The following is a 20,928-nucleotide window of genomic DNA, read 5'->3' as shown; positions in this document are numbered from 1 at the left end:
GGGCTTCTGGGAATGGTGATGCCGCTTCTGTTAGGACCTGAGTAAAGGGCAATGTATAGGAGGTCAGGGCCAAGAATGGTGGGTGCTGTACCTGACACTGGTCAATGGGTGGAGGGAGGTAAGGTTTTGGTGCCTGGAGACTGGCTTGTATGGGAAGAGCTTCACCTGAAAGTCTGAGTCTTGGATTCCAGAGCCGAGAATGACTAACGTCTGGCATTCTGTGGCTGTGTTATGGGTGTTTCATGTTTGTATCAATCTCAAATAATATCTTCCCATTTTGGGTTTTTTTCGGCTATCTAAAAATTCCTCTGTCACTCATGCTCAATGCCCGCTGAAAGTCTTGCCCCTACAGGTCAGCACTGTCAAACCAGTCAGAGCTTGGCCAGACATCCAATTCCCCTACAAACATTACATCATCAGCAATCCAGGTTCAATTCCACTGCTGTGTGTACCTTCTCCCCGTGACTACGTGGGTTTCTTCTGGGTGCCCTAGTTTCCTCCCACATTCCAAAGACGTACAGGTTAGTAGGTTAATTACTCACATGCGTGCACAGGCTCGTTGGGTCAGAATGGGCGACAACAAGTTGTATCTCTAAGTCAATAAATAAGTAAACAAATAACATCCATTAATAACAGCAGTGGCAGGCAGTGCTCTCCATTTTTACAATGCACAGATTTCCAGCCATTTCCAGCAAGTATATAACATTTTCTTTTAAACAAATGCAGCAAACCTCCTTTGGATAAGCTATAGAAAGGGACAGGAGTTCAGGTGCACTGATTCACTACTGGGTCTGGGCGATGGCTGTGAGCGCAAGAACAGTGCTTGCAAGAACAATATCAGTTCCGTGCCAGAGTACTTTGGACTATAGCAGGTGGTTCACCACTGAAAATATTGTTGGTGTAATTGCCTCAGTGTTGTTCTGGAGGTAGGAAGGGAAACATTGGCAGACAAAGGTCTAATTGGAAAGAGGTGGGGGTAGAGGAGACAATGGTGATCTGGCTGTCTATGAGAAGGAGGTGGAGTAATGGTGGGGGATATGAAACTAATGGTGATGGACGAATGGGAGAGGTTGAATTGACGATGGTTGGGAAGTAGGGTGAATGTGGAATGTCTGTTGATACCTGCACACTTCCACAATTCATAACTCCTCAGCAAACGAAGCAACAGCAAGAACCAGGTAACGTTCAAGCCTGGGCTGATATGGCAAGTGACAGATATGCCTTAAATATATCAAACAATGGTCATGTCCAGCAAGAAATTTCCCATTCCTTGATGTTCATGGACATTCCCATACTAAGTCCTCCACCATCAACATTCTCGGGGCACCACAGCTAAAAAATTAGGTCAGGGGATGTTGTGTATCCCCCTGTGAGTAATTCACCCCTGACACCCCAAGGCCTATCCACTGTCTACAAGGCCTCCATTCAGAGTGTGATGGATTACTCTTCACTTGGCTGGAATTGTGCCTTGACAACAACATCAAGACAGTCCGCAGCATCCGGGACAAAGCACCTCAATTAATTGGTATCCTGTCCACCATCCTAAATGTTCAACACCTTCAGCAGTGATACACCATGACTCAGTGTGTCTGACACACAAAATGTTACTCACCTGCAGTACCACAACAGCATCTCCTGAATCCACAATCCCTACCACAAAAAAAGGGCAAGGTCTTCGGTTGCATGAGAATATTATCAACGACAGATATCTCTCCAAGTCATCCATGGTCTTAACTTGGAAATATATCACTGGTCTGCATTTAACACCATTATTCCCACAGTCCTGAAGACTACAGAACCTAGGCCTCTATACCTCCCTCTGCAATTGGATCCTTGACTTCCTAACCGGAAGACCACAATCTGTGTGGATTGGTAATAATATCTCCTCCTCGCTGACAATCGACGTTAGCTCATCTCAGGGATGTGTGCTTGGCCCACCGTTCTACTCTTTCCATACCAATGGCTGCGTGGCTCAAATGCCATCTATAAATTTGCCGATGATGCAACCATTGTTGGTAGAGTCTCAGATGGAGACAAGAGGGCGTATAGGAGCGAGATGTACAAATTAGTTGAGTGGTGTAGCAGCAACAACCTTGCACTCAGTGTCAGTAAGATGAAAGAGCTGATTGTAGACTTCAGGAAGGGTGGGACAAGGGAACACGAACCAACCCTTATAGAGGGATCAGAAGTGAAGAGAGTGAGCAATTTCAAGTTTCTGGGGGTTAAGATCTAACCTGGTCCCAACATATCGATGCAGCTATAAATAAGGTAAGACGGTGGCTATACTTCATTAGGAGTTTGAGTAGATCTGGTTTGTCACCTAAAATACTCGAAGTATTCTACAGATGTACTGTACAGCGCACTCTGTCAGGCTGCCTCACCATCTGGTATGGGGGAGGGCAAACTGTACAGGATTAAAAGAAGCTACAGAAAGTTGTAAAATTAGTCAGCTCCATTTTGGGTACTAGCCTCCATAGTATCGAAGACATCTTCAAGGATCAGTTACTCAGAAAGATGGCGTCCATTATTAAGGACCGCCATCACCCAGTTTATGCTTTCTTCTCATTGTTACCATCAGTAAGGAGGTACAGAAGCCTGGTGGCACACACTCAGCAATACATATCTGCCATACGATTCCTAAATGGACATTACACCCATGAACATTACCTCACTTAATTTTTGTTTTTTTATTACTTCTGTTGTTGCACTATTTTGTAATTTAGCTATTTAATATAATTGATTCACTTTTTTATTTTTAATTTTTATTTATTTTTCTCTATATTATCATGCATTGCATGGTACTGCTGCTGCTAAGTTAGCAAATTTCACGACATATGCAGGAGACATTAAACCGGATTCTGATTCTAGTCCGTCATTGTCTTTGCTCTCCCTCCCCAGCAGCACTGTGAAGACTTCACCAGTGGGACCACAATGATTCGAGGAGACGTTCGCCTGGCCCTTCTCAAAGGCAATAAGGGATTGGCCGTAAATACTGGCCTTGCCCGTGATGTCTGGATCTTGAACATGAATAAAGAAAGATGAGTGGCAAATGGGCAGAAAGTCAGCAGGGGCTGATGGGTAATGAATGAGCAATGAGCAGAGGGGCTGAATGAGGATGATGACGAGAAAGTCGGAATGGGGATGAGACATGAGTGATAATTAATGTTAAACCATCTTTGAAAGTAAGATTTCAGCAATGGCACAGCTTCAAGCTACACTACGGTGCAAAAGTTTTGGGCACATATATATATATATATAGATAGATAGATAGATAGATAGATAGATAGAGCGCCTAAAGCTTATGCACAGAACTATATCTGTAACTGTGGAGCAGAGAACGAGTTTGTAAATTTGCTGGGAATGGCGAGGGTGGAGTATTGCAGGAATGGTGTGGGATAGGTTGCAGAGGAATGCCAGGGGCGGAGGTTGGCACGGGTGCAGACACACCCAGCCCTGAGACACCAGGCAAGGTCATTTGATTCCAAACAATTGGTTTATTGAATGTCTCTCTGGGGCTTGCCACTCGCTCCGCTCTCCCTTCCCCTTTTCCCAACCATGATTATGCTTCCTCTGCTCCCTTCCCACCCTCAGTCCACAACAGAATCCAATTTCAGAATCAGGTTTGTCATCATTCAAATATCATAAGTTTTTTGTGGCAGCTGTACACTGAAATGCATATAATCACTACAGTACTGTGCAAAGGTTTTAGGACCCTAGCTATGTATACTGTATATACATATATGTGTCTAAGACCTTTGTGCAGTACTGTACAATCATTTTAAAAAATCATCTTGCAAGCCGTGCATGCTTTCTGCAATGGGCTACCTCAACATAATTAATATTGCCATGGGCACTTTGAACAGGCAGTTATCCTCTTACCGGCATGTGAAATCCAGGAATTGAGCAAGATTATTACTCAGAGTTATTTACCACCAGCACTAGAAAAGTAAAGTTCCATTTTCAAGGGAGGATGTGATTTTGCTGAGAGTCAGTGGCAACACTGCAGCTCCGTATACGGACGTAAGGACAAAGTAAAAGGTTTTCAGAAAGAATCCAAGCAAAGGGTGTGCGGTGCCAGAATCCTAATTCTGTTAGTTGTTTATATTGCACACTTCTAGCGGGACAGAATAAACAACTAGACTAAATTAGTCACTGGGATGAAGCCTTGATTTAAAACTGAGCTGTGAAAGTCAGGTCATAGTAAAATTCTGCTGAACAGTTTAAAGTTCAATGTAAATGTATTTTCAAAGTGTATATATGTCACTATATACAACTCTGAGATTACTTTTCTTGTGGGCATACTCGATAAATCCAATAGTCATAATAGAATCAATGAAAGACTGCATGGACAGGACGGACAACCAGTGTGCGAAGGACAAGCTATGCCAATGCAAAAAGAAAGGGGAAAAGAGATATAATAAAAATAACAAATAAATAAGCAATAAGTATTGAGAACATGAGATGAAAAGTCCTTGAAAGTGAGTCCATAAGCTGTGGGAGCAGTTCAGTGATGGGGGGAGTGAAGTTATCCCCTTTAGTTCAAGAGCCTGATGGCTGAGGGGTAATAACTGTTCCTGAACCTGGTGGTTTGAGCCCTGAGGCTCCTGTACCTTCTCCCTGATGGCAGCAGCGAGAAGAGAGCTTGACCTGGATGACGGGGCTCCCTGATAATAGAGGTAACTTTCCTGCAGCAACACTCCTCTGTGTTGGTGTGCTCAATGGAGGGGGACGGGTTTACCCGTGGTGGATTGGGCGGTATCCACTACTTTTGTAAGATTTTCTGTTCAAGGGCTTTGGTGCTTTCAGATCAGACAGTGATGCAGCCAGTCAACATACTCTCCGCCACACATCAATAGAAGTTTAAGATACTACATAGTAAAATAACATTGGATATTGTCGTGTTCCCTTTGGTGGACAGAGGCCTGAGGCCTGAGGTCTACAGCCCTAATTGTTCAGACAACACAACCTCCACATCTAGTCAGTCACCAGCAGGCATGACAGCAAGCTATGTTGATGTGCTTGGCTGCACATTAACGGACTTTCCTTTTTAAAGTCAGGTACATCTAAATCTGAAATGTCTGAAATAAATCACTTGCTTATAATCTGAAAATTAACTCTGACAAATTTAGGCCAATTTAGGCTTGTAATTTGATTACATTGGGTCGGAATGACTGATGATGTATTGAATGAAAATATATAAAGCAAATAAATCGGAAGGAAATATAAAAAAAATTGTCGCCTCCAGTCTAGAACATGATGAGAACTTCTATTGCATCAACACTAAATGGAGGCTTTAGTCCCTTTGAATTTCAGGAGTTGTGTGGGAATTGGGGAGGGAGTGGTTTCAATTCAACTGTTAGTGAGTGAGATATGATATTCTATCCTTATCATTCCAGCTGGCTCAGTAATGTTAATTCAGCAAGAAGTTCACATAGAGTGGGAAGATCTAGGGAGGATGGTAGGGTTCTGTGTAAACCTCTAGCTGGAATTAGTGTCAGGCTCTATGTTACCAAGGGATATGAGTAATAACAAGCCAGCTATTGGCTAATTACCAATATGAACACCTACTAGATAGGCTTGTATGCTTTCAGGGGGAAGAATGTTGGTTGTTTTGAAAGATGTTTTGAACAATTCAAAAGCTAATCCACACATTTGACAGCAATATTGTTTATAATCTGTTCTAATTTCACATTATTAGTAATTCAGAGTCCATGGTTGAGGAAAACTAACTTCTCAAAAAGTAACCACCTTTCATTGGAGGAGTCACCGCTCAGAGGTGATGCTAACTCGAAGCCTGGTGCTTAAATGTTCCCCCAAATTCACCAATAAAACTTACGAAACTTCGCGGTCTGTGGTACTGCAACAAAACTTTAAATACTTATTTCAAAGAAACACACTATATGAAATTCACAAAGAAATTAACAGATGGGCAGGAGTGGCTACATTAAAAATAGCTAATCTCAAGATTCAGATAGCAAGAAACAACTTCAGCTTTACATTTTTAGCTTGCATCATCAGATGAACTCTGTTTGCACTCATGAGGCTGCCTTTATTTGGAAAGACATTTCCTTCAGCTGCTCCCCAGGCAACAGCAGAGAGGCAGGACCTCCGTAGGGAGATTGCAAGCAACCTGCAGCATTTTTTTATCCGTCTGCAATATTTCAGAATTTCTCCATCCCCACTCATTTCTCTCCCACACCACTGACCACTGGCAAGGAATGAGGACCAAAAGAGACAATATGCGATTTGCACCTTGCACCCAGCAAAAAAAACCTCCCCAGGCATTTCAGAAATGGATCGAGAAAAATCAGGAATTGCTCAGAGCAATATGCTTTGAAAAGCGTCATGGCAGAGGAAGGGCGGTTAGGGCTCAGGCTGCCAGGAAAGGTAGGAATACTAATGTTCTTTCAGGTGTGTGTGGCAATACCATCAACCCACTCACCACGTGGTGCCCTCCTCCCAAGATACGCAACACCGTTGGGTGGGGTGGGGGAGAAATCCACACAAAACCTCATTGGAGGCGATCTCATTTGAACTCAGTTACGCTCACATCTGCTCCTGTGCCAGAGCACGTTGGACTGTGCTGAACTTTTACTCCGCTCTTTAACTCTAAACTCTGACAGTGCACTCAGGAGGCCTTTTCTGTCACCTTCTAGGAATTGACTGACTGCCTTTGCACCACTTCGATTTTGACTCTGTCGGCAACCAGGAAGGATTTTAGCTGCACTTAACATTCGGGCATCAAGCCCAGCTACCCAAGTTGCCCTTGGTGGTGGATAGGGAGAGGTGGGCTGAGGGGAAAGGGAGAAATAAAAAGCCACTATATAGGTGTGTTTAATTAGCTCAGCTTCCACCAACTCCCAAAAGGATTGCAAATTTCATATAATTAGTATGCAAATCCACCATGTTTCTTCAACATACAAAAGAGCAGAAGATGAAAAGCTAAACCTCATAAATCTGGGATAGTTGAAAGGTTATTCATTATGTAGCCAGCTGCGTAAATCCCCTTCTGCATTGCAGCTGCAGATTTGCACTTGCAAATTCACAGCTGATTGACACCAGAATCATTAATGCAAACCAGATACTCTGGTTCGCTCCAGTTTGAGATCCCAGGAAAAACTCCCACCTCTGGAATGTTGGACACGGCTCAGCTCTGGTGCAGGAGATTCAGAGCAGAAGTAAGTAAACAGGCGCATCTGAATCTCGGTCTCAGAGCGAACATTGACGCAAGTTTCAACTTGGCCCTTGCATGCACAGCAAATCAGGGCTCAGACAAGAGGAGGGATTTCAGTCAGTGCAGACCTTGCTGCTGATGTGAATAGCCAAGAAGGAATTGGCAAGGATACTGGCCTCTCATGTAGATGCTGGTGACGCAAAGTTGGAGGTGGTGCCAGGCTCCCACAGCAAAGGTCATGCAAGGTCACTCAGGCACTCGGGTCAAAGTTCATGCAGGGTCACTCAGAGGCCTCAGAATTTCTGAGATATCAGAACTCAGTTACTGTGAATGCATGAGGTGGCAGGGGAACTTCTGAAACTCCACCGAGCCTCACGGAGACCAGGTTGGCACAGTGACAGTTGCTACAACAAATCTAATGGAGGATCTTGGCAGAATGCAGCCTGAAGTTTGGTGAGTGACAGTGTCACGCCCTGTGCATGATGTTAAACAGTGCAGAGGGAACTACATACGCCATCTCACATTTCGCTAAATTAAAATCCAAGGAGGTTCTTTTAACTCCCAGGATAGGATTAGGTGAGTCTAAAGCACACTTTTAATTTTTTTAATATCTTATTTTGAGATCGAGCTCAGTAACAGGGTCTTCCAGCCTAACAATCTCATGCCACCCAATTACACCCATGTGACTAATGAGTCTATTAACCTTTATATCTCTGGAATGAGGGAGGAAACCCATGCAGTCATGGGGAGAACGTACACACTCCTTAGAGATAGTGAGAGAATTGAGCCTGGGCTGCTGGCTACATTGCCCCAAAAGTTGCAGGTCCAAGCTATAGACTTACCGCCTTGAATGGATGTGGCTCATGTAAATAAGTGTAAAGTTATTGTATGATGATGCATTCCTTCAGCGTGTGCACACTTGCAGTCTGAGAAGTGCGCACTCGCAGTGTTGGCGCGTGGCCAAGTGGTGAAGGTGTCGGTCTAGTGATCTGAAGGTCGCTAGTTCGAGCCTCAGCTGAGGCAGCGTGTTGTGTCCTTGAGCAAGGCACTTAACCACACATTGCTCTGCGACGACACCCATGCCAAGCTGTATTGGCCCTAATGCCCTTCCCTTGGACAACATCGGTGGCGTGGAGAGAGGAGACTTGCAGCATGGGGAACTGCCGGTCTTCCATACAACCTTGCCCATGCCTGCACGCTGGAAACCTTCCAAGGCGCAAATCCATAGTCTCACAAGACTAACGGTGAAGAACCCTGAATAAACCAGGTATGTACTCTTTATTTGCAACACTCTTATTTTTCCAAGTATGCACACTCCACCTGCAACATTTGTCCTGGTGACACAAGGACAGCAGATTATGATGGTTATACTGGGGATCAGGAATCAGAGATGCTTTGAAGTTGTGCTCAAGAAAACACAGGTTTCAGTGTATAACTGAAACCACTCTCAAGCAAGATCTGCATGCCACCTTGGCACTGGGGTTGGAAATGGCATTAAAAAATTGAGCTATTTCCTGCAGGAGCAGAGAGGACATGGGTCCTAAGTGATGTACTTCCATGCCAATATCAGTGATCAAGAGCCAAGACTGTGAAATGAGGCCACCCTGTAGAATCTGGGATCTACCACAGCAATGAGAGGCAGCCCCCATTTGGTAGAGAAGCCCCATTTCACCTGGTTGTATTTTCCTAATCTTCGCACGTGGATTGACAGCGGCAGGATTTGCTGAGGCTGACTTGGAGGCACTGATTTGATTCCATAAATGGGGAGATAAGTGACTGCTCGATGGGCACAATAGGAATGTGGCTCGAATTGTGGTCAGAACGTACTGACAACCAGGCGTGCTATCAGGCAGCAATCCAACCAAGGCAAATAGAAAACATCAGAGCGTGCTCTTTGCTAAGTTCCAGTGCAACAATCCACCAAGTTAAATCATCAAAAGTCAAAGTCAAAATTTCCATTTCCAGCAGGATGCTTCCATTTCCTGCCATAGCCATCAGACTTGATTGTGCAAATGAAATAGTAGCGGAGAGGTTTCTACTGGGTTATCTATAGCCAAGCATGCTCCATTTTAAAGTAAACCCTCCGCCAACCTCTGCCCTAGCTCACAGTGTAATTTGCTGTTTGCATTTACAACCAACACAGCTTAGGGATGTGCTGTTTGCTAAGGTCAAGTGCAGCCCATAAGTGTCGCCACACATTCTGGCGCCAACATAGCATGCCCCCAGTGCTCGGTAGAACATCACACAACAGACAACACAACAAGTAACAAAACAACAACACCAAAACTAGCCCGTTCCCTCCTTCCCACCCACCCACATCCAGGGACAGTCCTCCAACTCCAGGACTGACCTCCAGCCTCCAGTCTCCAGGCTTTGGCAATCAAGCTTTGACTTCCAGATTGCTGAGGAGATAATGGATGGCATGGAGGGAGAAAGTGAGTTTCAGTCAGCATACTCCGCATGCTACAGTTCCTGAAGAAACATTGGATTATGAAGAGGGAGAGTGAGTTTAAAAGAAGCAAGTGGGGGCAGTTGCCAAATATTGCACACCACAGTTCCCAAGGAGACATTGAATTCTGCATAATTAGGCATGTGGCAAGGCTCAATACAAAGAAGTTAGGTTCAAACGGAGCAGCCATTGTGTGAGTGGGCCAGTGTTAGAGTGAGGAGTTGAGGTGTAGCCCGTAGAGAGATTTTTTTTCATTATTTATTCTTTCTTTCTTTCTTATTGCACATTTTGGGCAGTGGGGTTGCCAGACAGGATAGTGAAATGCTCCCCTTATAGGACGTGGGAAGAAAGGGGGACCTCCCGTGTCCCTGGCGACTACACCTGCAAGAAATGCATCCAGCTGCGGCTTCTAACAGACCCTGTTAAGGGGTTGGATCTGGAACTGGATGAACTCCAGGTCATTCGTGAGGCTGAGGGACTGACGGACAGGACAAACAAGTGGCAAATAAAATACAACGTTGGAAAGTGTATGGTTATGCACTTTGGCAGAAGAAATAAATGGGCAGACTATTATTTAAATGGGGAAAGAATTCAAAGTTCTGAGATGCAATGGGACTTGGGAGTCCTTGTGCAGGATACCCTTAAGGTTAACCTCCAGGTTGAGTCAGTGGTGAAGAAGGCAAATGCAATGTTGACATTCATTTCTAGAGGAATAGAGTATAGGAGCAGGGATGTGATGTTGAGGCTCTATAAGGTGCTGGTAAGACCTCTCTTGGAGTACTGTAGGCAATTTTGGTCTCCTTATTCAAGAAAGGATGTGCTGATGTTGGAGAGGGTACAGAGAAGATTCACTAGAATGATTCCAGGAATGAGGGGGTTAACATATGAGGAATGTTTGTCCGCTCTTGGGCTGTATTCCTTGGAGTTTAGAAGAATGAGGAGGGACCTCATAGAAACATTTCGAATGTTGAAAGGCATGGACAGAGTGGATGTGGCAAAGTTGTTTCCCATGATGGGGGAGTCTAGTATGAGTGGGCATGACTTAAGGATTGAAGGGCACCCATTCAAAACAGAGGTGCGAAGAATTTTTGTTAGCCAGAGGGTGGTGAATCTATGGAATTTGTTGCCATGGGTGGCAATGGAGGCCAAGTCATTGGGTGTATTTAAGGCAGAGATTGATAGGTATCTGAGCAGCCAGGGCATCAAAGGTTATGGTGAGAGGTGGGGGAGTGGGACTAAATGGGAGAATGGATCAGCTCATGATAAAATGGCGGAGCAGACTCGATGAGCCAAATGGCCAACTTCTGCTCCTTTGTCTTAAGGTCTTATAATGCCATTAGTTTCAAAGTAATTATAGAAAAAGATAAGTATGATTCCTGGGTTGAGATTCTAAGTTGGAGAAAGGCCAATTTTGATAGCGTCAGAAAGGATCTGGCAAGTGTGGATTGGGACTGGTTGTCTTCTGGCAAAGGTGTACTTGGTAAGTGGGAGGCATTCACAAGTGAAATTTTGAGAGTGCAGGATTCCAGAGGTCCAATCAGTGTTGGGAACAGAGAACTTTGAAGAGTTTACTTGCAGGTCAACGAAGCTAGTATAAAAGGAGAGCTTCGCGGGCACTGGGAGCAGAGCACTTCGAATTAAATAAGAGTACAGAAGGAGCAAACGGAGCGGCTATGGTCGGAGCAGCCATTGCTGGGTGTAGGCCAGCAGTGGGAGTAAGAGCGTCAGGCTTTGACTCAAGAGGCTTCAATGAGAGGAAGCTGAGGCCAAAGACACAGGTTGGAGGATTTGGTCTTGGTTGCCCACTGTACAGTGCGGGCAATGATGGCAGATATGGCAGTGGAATGCTCCTCCTGTAGGATGTGGGAACTCATGGAACCTGTTGGTCTTGCTGATGACTATACCTGCGGGACGTTCAGCCAACTCCTGCTCATGAAAGACCACATTAATGAGCTGGAGCTGGAGCTGGATGAACTTAGAATCATCCGAGAGGCAGAGCAATTGATAGATATGACTTCTGAGCAGGTGGTTACCCCCAGAGTGCAGAATTCAGGGAGTAGATGGGTGAACACTGAGAGAGGTATAGGAAGTCAGTGCAGGGTCCCCCGTGGCCATTCCCCTCAGCGACAGGAATACTGATGAGGGGGATGACCTATCTGGACAAGGCAGCAGCAGCCAGACCAATAGCACTGTGGTCAGCTCTGAGCCTCAGAGGGGAAGGGTGAAGGCAGGTGGAGCAATAGTCATAGGGGCGCGATAGTTAGGGGGACAGATAGGAGATCTGCAGCAGCAAAAGAGTCACCAGGATAGTGTGTTGCCTCCCGGCCGCTAGGGTCCAAGATGTCTCTGAGTGGTTGCAGAATATTCTTGAAGGGGAGGGTGAGCAGCCAGAGGTTGTGGTACGCGTTGTTACCAAAGACATGGGGGGGGTGGTTAGAGGCCCTGTGCAGAACAGAAAGATAGTGCAGATGAATGAGTGGCTGAGGAGATGGTGCAGGGGGCAGGGTTTCAGGTTCTTGGATGATTGGAACCTTTTCTGGGGAAAGGGTGACCCGTACAAGTGGGAGAGGTTGCACCTTCGCTGGAGGGGAACCATATTCTAGGAAAGAGGTTTGCGAATGCTAATGGGGAGGGTTTAAGCTAGATTTGCAGGGGGTGGGAACTGAAGTAAAGAGGCCGAGGATGATACGGTTGGCGCACAAGTAGTGACAGCTTGTAGGCAGTTTAGGAGGAAGGATAGGTAGATGAAAGAGCAAAGATGCACTCAGCCAGGTGGTTTGAGATGTGTCTATTTTACTGCAAGGAGCACCAAAAGCAAGGCGGATGAACTTAGAGTGTGGATCAATACGTGGAACTATGATGTTGTGGCCATTACCCAGACTTGGATGACTCAGGGGCAGGAACGCTGCTGAATGTGCTAGGCTTTAGATGTTTCGAAAAGGACAGGGAGGGAGGCAAAAGAGTTGGGGAGCGGCACTGCTAATCAGCGATAGTTTCACAGCTGCAGAAAAGGAGGAAATCATGGAGGGATTGGCTACTGAGTCATTGTGGGTGGAATTCAGAAACAGGGAGGGGGCAATAACTCTACTGGGTGTTTTTTATAGACACCCCCAGTAGTAACACAGACATCAAAGAGCAGATAGGGAAGCAGATTCTGGAACAGTGCAATAATAACAGGTAGTAGTATGGGTGATTTTAACTTGACTAATATTGACTGGCATCTCCTTAGAGCAAGGGGTTTAGATGGGGTGGAGTTTGTTAGGTGTGTTCAGGAAGGTTTGCTGACACAATATGTAGATAAGGCAACTAGAGGAGAGGCTGTACTTGATCTGGTATTGGGAAATGAACCTGGTCAGGTGTCAGATCTCTCAGTGGGAGAGCATTTTGTAGGTAGTGATCACAACTCTATCTCCTTTACTATAGCGCTGAAGAGTGATAGGAGCAGAGCATTTGGGAAAACATTTAATTGGGGTAGGGGAAAATATGATGCTACTAGGCAGGAACTTGGTAACATAAATCGGGAGCATATTTTCTCAGGAAAATGCCCGGCAGAAATGTGGCAAATGTTCAGGGAAGTTTTGCATGGTATTCTGCACAGATATGTTCCATTGAGACAGAGTAAGGATGGTAGGGTAAAAGAGCCATGGTGTATGAAGGATGTAGAAAATCTAGTTAAGAAGAAAAGAAAAGCTTACGAAAGGTTCAAGAAACTAAGTACTGTTAAAGCTCCAGAAAATTACAAGGGTGCCAGGAAGGAGCTCAAGAATGAAATTAGGAGAGCTAGAAGGGGCCATGAAAAAGTCTTGGCAAGCAGGATTAAGGAAAACCCCAAGACATTCTACAAGTATGTGAAGAGCAAGAGGATGAGCCGTGTGAGAATAGGACCAATCAGGAGTGAAAGTGGAAACATGCGTGGAGTCAGAGGAGGTAGCGGAGGTACTTAATGAATCATTTGGTTCAGTATTCACCAGTGAAAGGGACCTTTCTAACCAATCTTATATTTTTTTGAGGATGTTACCAAGATAGTTGATGAAGATAAGGCAGTAGATGTTGTCTACTTGGACTTTAGCAAAGTATTTGACAAGGTTCCACATAGGAGGCTGGTCAAGAAGATTCATTCGCCTGGCATTCAAGATGAGGTAGTAGATTGAATTAGACATTGGCTTTGTGGGAGAAGCCAGAGAGCAGTTGCCTCTCTGACTGGAGGCCTTGACTAGAGATGCACTGCAGGTATCGGTTCTGGGTCCGTTGTTGCTTGTTATCTATATCTATATTCTGGACGGTAATGTAATCTGGATCAGCAAATTTGCAGATGACACCAAGACTGGGCGTGTAGTGGACAGAGAGGAAGACTATTAAAGCTTGCAGCAGGATCTAGACCAGCTGGGAAAACAGGCTGAAAAATAGCAGGTGGAATTTAGTGCAGACAAATGTGAAGTGTTGCACTTTGGGAGGACCAGCCAGGGTAGGTCTTACTGAATGAATGGTAGGGCAGTGAGGAGTGCTGTAGAACAAAAGGATCTGGAAATACAGGTCCATAATTCCCCGGAAGTGGCGTCACATGTAAATACGGTCCAAAAGAAAGCTTTTGGCACATTAGTCTTCATAAATCAATGCATTGAGTACAGGAGATGGGATGTTATATTGAAATTTTATAAGATGTTGGTGAGGCCTAATTTGGAGTATTGTGTGCAGTTTTGGTCACCTACCTACAGGAAAAAGTGTAAATAAGATTGAAAGAGTACAGAGAAAATTTACAAGGATGTTGCCGGGACCTGAGGTCCTGAGTTATAGGGAAAGGTTGAATAGATTCGGACTTCTTTCCCTTACACACAGAAGAACGAGAGAAGATTTGATAGAAGTATACAAAATTATGTGGGGTATAGATGGGCTAAAGGCAAGCAGGCTTTTTCTACTTAGGTTGGGTGAAACTACAACTAGAGATCATGGGTTAAGGGTGAAAGGTAAAATGTTTAAGGGGAATATGAGGGGGAGCTTCTTCACTCAGAGGGTGGGTGAGAATGTGGAACTAGCTGCCAGCACAAGTGGTGGATTTTAAGAAAAAGTTGGTTAGGTACTGTACATGGACGGGAGGGGTATGGAGGGCTATCATCCGGGTGCAGGTCGATGGGACTAGGCAGATTAATGGTTCGGCATGGACCAGATGGTTCGAATGGCCTGTTTCTGTGCTGTAATTCTCTGTAACTCCATGACTCTCATTGCCACAGTGCCAGCTATCATAGCACTGGGATTTGTGCAATCCATTGATAGGAAGTTAAAAACAATTCTGAATGAAAAATATAGAAAACACCATGGGCATTTTGGAAAATTTCCCATAGCATTTAATAGTTCTCAGAAGCACCAAATTAATAATAGGGTGTGAGAAAAGAGTGGGGCTCATGTTGAAATGGAAACGGATTACAGGGACATTCACCACAGCTCCCTCCCAGGAGTGTTTGGATGTGGGACTGCCATGGTTCCTCTTACAGGCAAAAACCCGTTCTTCAGCAACCTGTCCGGGTTCCTCTGCACCATTGGAGTAGAGTCCCCTCTGCTTCCCACAATTGTGGCATCTAATCATTCAGCAGCAACTTCTCCTGTAGCTGGAAGAATGTTGCAGGATGTGCCATTCAAAGCTGTCTGCGTTGATGGTTCCTGCTCTGCCCCATGCTGACGTCTGATTGAACCTGCAACACATCAATAAGAAAAGCTGCACTGAAAACAAACTAATGCTAACGAAAGGCTGTCACACCGAAACATTAACTTTCTGCCTGTCTTTCTCACTCTTCCCCAAAGATGTTGCCTGATCTGCTTAGTATTTCCAATATTTTTAAATTTCAAAAGTTCGAAGTTAAAAGGAAGTTTATTATCAAAGTATGAATACCAAGCTTTATTTTCTTGCAGGCATTGACAGTAGAACAAAGAAATACAATAGAATCTTCAAAAAGCTACACACAAAGATTGACAAACAACCAGTGTGCCAAGGAAGACAAATTGTGCAAACATAAAAAGTAATAATACAGTGAATTAGAACACATCAAGACCAGTACATTTTGGCCCGATTTCATGGTTGCCCCAAATGGCTGAAGTTTCATGAAAATATTTAAAAAGGTATAAAATAGACAAACTACCCTTTAACTGAGTATCAAATTATGAATTTAAATGAAATAATTTCAAATTAGAACATTACCAATACTACTACAGTACTATAAAACTGTGTTAATTGCTAACAGTTATCGATGGAGGAATTTATCCAGTGTATGCTGCAGTGTACTTGTGACTATAAATATACAAAATCTAGTAACACCTAGTGCAAATAATGGACTGCTTTCATGCAACTTTTCTGATAATTGCATCCTCCAAATCATTATTTTCATTGCAACCTTCAGGATAATTGTTGTTACCTTCAAATTTTTCGTAGTGCCTAAATCATTTCATTTTCACTCCCAGCCATTTCTTGCATCTCCAAGCCTGAATACTTGAAACCGTAGTAAGCAATACAGTTCTGAATTATCTTACTGTTTATTGCTCGGCAACTATCAGTGACAAAAAACATTGCTTTTTAAACACAAACACATGCAGCTGACACTATTTAAAAACTATTCGTTCTAAGCATGACATAGTGCCCAACGGCCACACAAATTCATGCCACTGACACTAATTAGAAACAGTTCAGCAAGTCTTCTGTCCCAATTAAGTGGCCAAGTGTCCCAAATAAACAAAAGGGAATCCCGGCTTTCTCAATTAGCTTTTGTTCTTTAAGAATTGTCCCAAGTAAGAAGGTGCACCGATTAGCTAGTGGCCCAATTAACCACAATCATAATCATAATAATAACAAATCAATAATACTGAGAACATGGGTTGGAGAGTCCTTGAAAGTGATTCCATAAGCTATGGAATCTATTCATTGTTGTGTTGAGTAAAGTTATTCGCGCTGGTTCGGGAGCTTGATGTTTGAAGGGTAATAACTGTTTCTGAACCTGCTGGAGTGGGACGTAAGGCTCTGTTTCCTCCTTCCAGATGGCAGTAGCAAAAAGAGAACATGGCCTGGATGGTGTGTTGTCCTTGATGGATGTTGCTTTCTTGTGTCAGCGCTCCTTGTAGATGTGGGGAGGGCTTTGCCTGTGATGGACTGGGCTGTTTCCATGCTGTGTTTTCTTGACGTTTTCAGAAATACCTGGATTCCTTCTCCATTCCTCCACTTCCCCATAGTTGTGTTTTATCAGTGTGCTAAGAGGGACAAAAATAACTTTAAATTTCAATTCACAAAGCCAAATGCAATCATGCAAAGCAGCTGAAAAATATAATTTAACATTTAATAGTTTGACCAAGAGTAGTACAGCAAAGAAGCATAGGTAGGGACAAACTAGAACAATATAATTGAATTAATATCTCTCTATGCCCTCTGGCAGGTGCTGAAAACATAACCTAGCCTTAGATTTTCTATTTTTGACACACCCTTTGTAGCAGTGTTTTATTGTGCCGGGACCATTGTTAAATTATCTGTACACCACCAAGGACTCGTCCCACAATGGCCTGCTTTACTAAATCAAAGTCATAAACTTTTCTTGAAAGTTGGCCTACATTCTTTTGCAACTTGCTCATGGAATTTTAACCAAATTGTCACCAGAGCGTTCGGAGCGAAAGCTTTAGTTTGCAAGTTGCTCCAACATCAGGAGACTGAGATGTGTGTGCATGTGGGGGGGAGGGGCAGGGCTGGTGGCTCGTGGCTGCAGGCCCTCTCTTCCCTGGTTTCTTTCTGGGTGTTTGATGCATGATGAATGGAGATGAGAATCATCCTCGCAGAGCTGGCAGGCGAAACCAGAGGGAAGATCTGTTTCAGCACAAGTGACTAATGGCAGAACAGGATTGGCAGAGGTCTGGGAGCAGTTTTCTTGCCCACTTCGTCAGCTGCGCCGGTGGGAATCTCGTGGCGGGAGGGATTCGGGGAGGAGGCGGCTGGAGCGGGGTGGGGGAGGGAAGAACGTGAAGGGGAGTGACACAAAGATGGATAAATACAGAAGGAAGTCAGGTGCCAGGATTGAACGATCGAGTGCATTTGCAAGCAGTAACACGGCAATCAAATCAGAGCAAACAATGCAGTGATTTTGCAGCAGATCCTGACCTTAGCACCATTCTAATCCTACTCTCTCAGCCTTTGGCAGTCAGGCCTTCAGCAGTCAAGAGCCTGATCTCTGGAATTCCTACATTATACCTCTCAGCCTCTTGATCTTTTAAGAAACTGTTTGAAACCCTTTCATTATGAACAAGTTTTTTGCGCAATTGGCTAGAATTTCCTCGTGGCTTGGTGTCAGATTTTATTTTGTAACTGCCCTGAAAAGTGCCTTGGGATGTATCTCTACACCAAAAGTTCATAAGTCCACATTGTTAGGTATAGCTTAGTGCCATCAGTAATGTATTGATGCAGATGTATGAAGACGCACCTCCATGCCAATTCATGCCGAAGTTTTGGGGAAAGAAGTTACTCTCTTGATCTACCTGTAATCCTGGGATCTGGGTTAATTAACCCCAAATGACCGACTGAAGTGACTCAGTGCTGACCTACACTGATGATTGCAATTCTACCATCTTCACATGCTGGCACCAGCTATACCATCACTTCCCGGAGACTGCCTGAATGGATGGGGCAAAAAACATCATTAGTGGCATTCTCTGCACAGGCACAATATCCACAAGTCACCCTCTTTTGTCCCAGGGTACTCGCACTGTCTCACAGTTGGTTACATTCATTTATTAGGATGCGCCATCACTGACAAGGCTAGTGTTCATTCCAACCCGCCATCTTCCCTTGAGAAGGCAATTCCTTTGATAGTCTGTCCCCTGCTTACTTGCTCATCAATTCCATGTTTAAGTGTATACAGGTGCACACTTTAAGAGCTGTGATGTGACTTCAATCGTTACATGTATTTTTACTTTTGTTAATAAGTTGGCGCATGGCCAAGTGGTTAAGGCATTCATCTGGTAATCTGAAGGTCGCTAGTTCGAGCCTTGGCCGAGGCGGCATGTTGTGTCCTTGAGCAAGGCACTTAACCACACATTGCTCTGCGATGACACTGGTGCCAAGCTGTATGGGTCCTAATGCCCTTCCCTTGGACAACATCAGCGGCATGAAGAGGGGAGGCTTGCAGCATGGGCAACTGCCGGTCTTCCATACAACCTTGCCCAGGCCTGCGCCCTGGAAACCTTCCAAGGTGCAAATCCATGGTCTCATGAGACTAACGGATGCCTATAAAAAAATAAGTTATGGATAATTTGTCATGTAAGTTATGTATAGTTTGTGTTAATTTAAGTTTATATAATTTGTCTTGTTTATAATGTATTGTGCTACCTACAGCTAATTTTTCATGGCACTGGGTTTGTAGCGTATGCCCATGACAATAAACCTGAACTTAAATCATTTTTGAATTAGCCACTGACGTGAACTGAGAGCTCCAACAAAATGTTTAATAAAATTGCAGTTCTTTCCTTGTTACTTGCGTGATTATACTAGTACCTCAATTAGAAAGCAGAATGTGTTCCTTGAAATGAGAGACGGATAGAATCAGTTCTAAATGGCTCATTGCAACGTTACTGGGCTTCAGTAGAACATACACCAGTCCTTACTGAGGACGACTGGTGCCACTTCAAGTTCCTGGGCATGAGCATCTCAGAGGATCTATCCTGGGCCCAACACATTAATGCAAGCACAAAGACAGCTCGCCAGCTCCATTAGGAGTTCTTGGGAGATTTGGTATGCCACCAAAAGCTGTTGCAGTGGAGAGTGTTCGGACTGGTTGCATCATGGCTCAGTCTGAGGGCTCCAATGTGCAGGATCAGGAGAGACTGCAGAGGCTCGTAGGCTAGCCAGCTCCATCACAAGCATAACCCTCCCCATTATCGAGGATTTCTTCAAAAGGCAGTGCATCAAGAAGGCAGCATCCATCATTAAAGATCCTTATCATCTGAGTCAGGCCCTTTTCTCGTTACTACCATTAGGGAGGAGTACTGGAGCCTGAAGACTTAGACTCAACAGCTTAGGAACAGCTTCTTCCTCTCCGCCATCAGATTTATCAAACAGTCCATGAGCACAAGTTTGCCACCTTTTTATTCTGGCGTCTTCTCCTATCCTTTTCCATCCTGACAAAGGGTCTTGGACTGAAATGTTGATCTTGAATAAACTTTGTTTATTTACTTCTATAGATGCTGCTGAGCTCCTCCAGCATTTTGTGTGTTTTGTTTTGGATTTTCAGCATCTCAAGTTCATAATCTTACTATTCCTCTTTTATCTATCAATCTGTTATAAATTATCACTATTCTTACATCTTGTACTGTATCGCCACTGCAAAACAACAGATTTCATGACATTTGTCAACGATAATAAAACTGATTATGATTATACACTCAGTGGCCACTTTATTAGGTACACCTGAACACCTGCTCATTAATGCAAATGTCTAATCAGCCAATCATATGGCAGCAACTCAATGCATAAAAACATGCAGACATGGTCAGAAGGTTCAGTTGTTGCTCAGACCAAACATCAGAATGGGGAAGAAATCTGATCTAAGTGACTTTGACCATGGAATGATTGTTGGTGCCAGAAGGGGTGGTTTGTGTATCTCAGAAACTTCACTCTTTCTTGAGGATGTCCACCGCAACTCTAACACGGTATAATTATAATGCTGTGCTACTTTCTTGCTGTATCTGGATTAGTCTATTGGATACTGCACATCAAAGCAGAATGTCACTGTGGACACACTCTAGCTGCCTTCTAATAGGCAATAGTTGTATGGGAATAGGGAAAGATTCTAATTGCAAGTTATTGGAGATGACTTTCTAGCTACAGTTGACGAGATTGTCAGAGATGTCCCATTCGTGCATGCGCATACCATCTTGAGGTGGAGTGGATGACGAGATCAGGCCCTGCTGGAGAAGGAGGGAAAGCAGATGGTGAGCCAACACTGCCTGAAGTGGAGCCATGATCTAGAGGTTCGGAGAATATTGGAAGCACACATATTGAAGGGTAACGAGGGTAGCACACAGGAGTTGCAGGTATGGTGGTGAATGATCAGTACATTGTGGATCTGATGTTGTCCTGCTTGGTGTGTTGCAGGCCACACCTCTGATGTAAATGTTTATACTTCCCAACAGGTGCACCATGAATTCTTCCAGATGGAAGCAAATGGTTTCCTTTTGCTGGCTGTCTTCATCCAGGTGAAGTGTTTGAATTGTGCACCTGCACAGAATGGCCCACCAAGACTCTCAAGGAACTGGAAAGATTGCTCTGCAGTTGAAAGGAGTGCAT

The 20,928-nt window shown here is 44.3% G+C and overlaps 1 protein-coding gene across 1 annotated transcript in view; it reads right to left on the bottom strand.

The window, feature by feature from the left end:
- Window positions 1-16,757: 16,757 nt before the first annotated feature.
- The window catches only part of LOC134360282 (BAH and coiled-coil domain-containing protein 1-like), a 451,521-nt gene continuing 447,350 nt past the window's right edge, over window positions 16,758-20,928 (bottom strand). Inside the window, exon 30 of the transcript XR_010021300.1 lies at window positions 16,758-16,853. The gene's annotated coding sequence lies outside the window, so the exon portion shown is untranslated. The remainder of the gene's footprint in view (window positions 16,854-20,928) is intronic.

Source organism: Mobula hypostoma, chromosome 22, assembly GCF_963921235.1.
Source record: "Mobula hypostoma chromosome 22, sMobHyp1.1, whole genome shotgun sequence".
In the NCBI taxonomy this organism is placed as follows: domain Eukaryota; kingdom Metazoa; phylum Chordata; class Chondrichthyes; order Myliobatiformes; family Myliobatidae; genus Mobula; species Mobula hypostoma.
The sequence above is the reverse complement of the archived record's forward strand: the minus strand, read 5'-3'. Positions and strand labels throughout refer to the sequence as shown.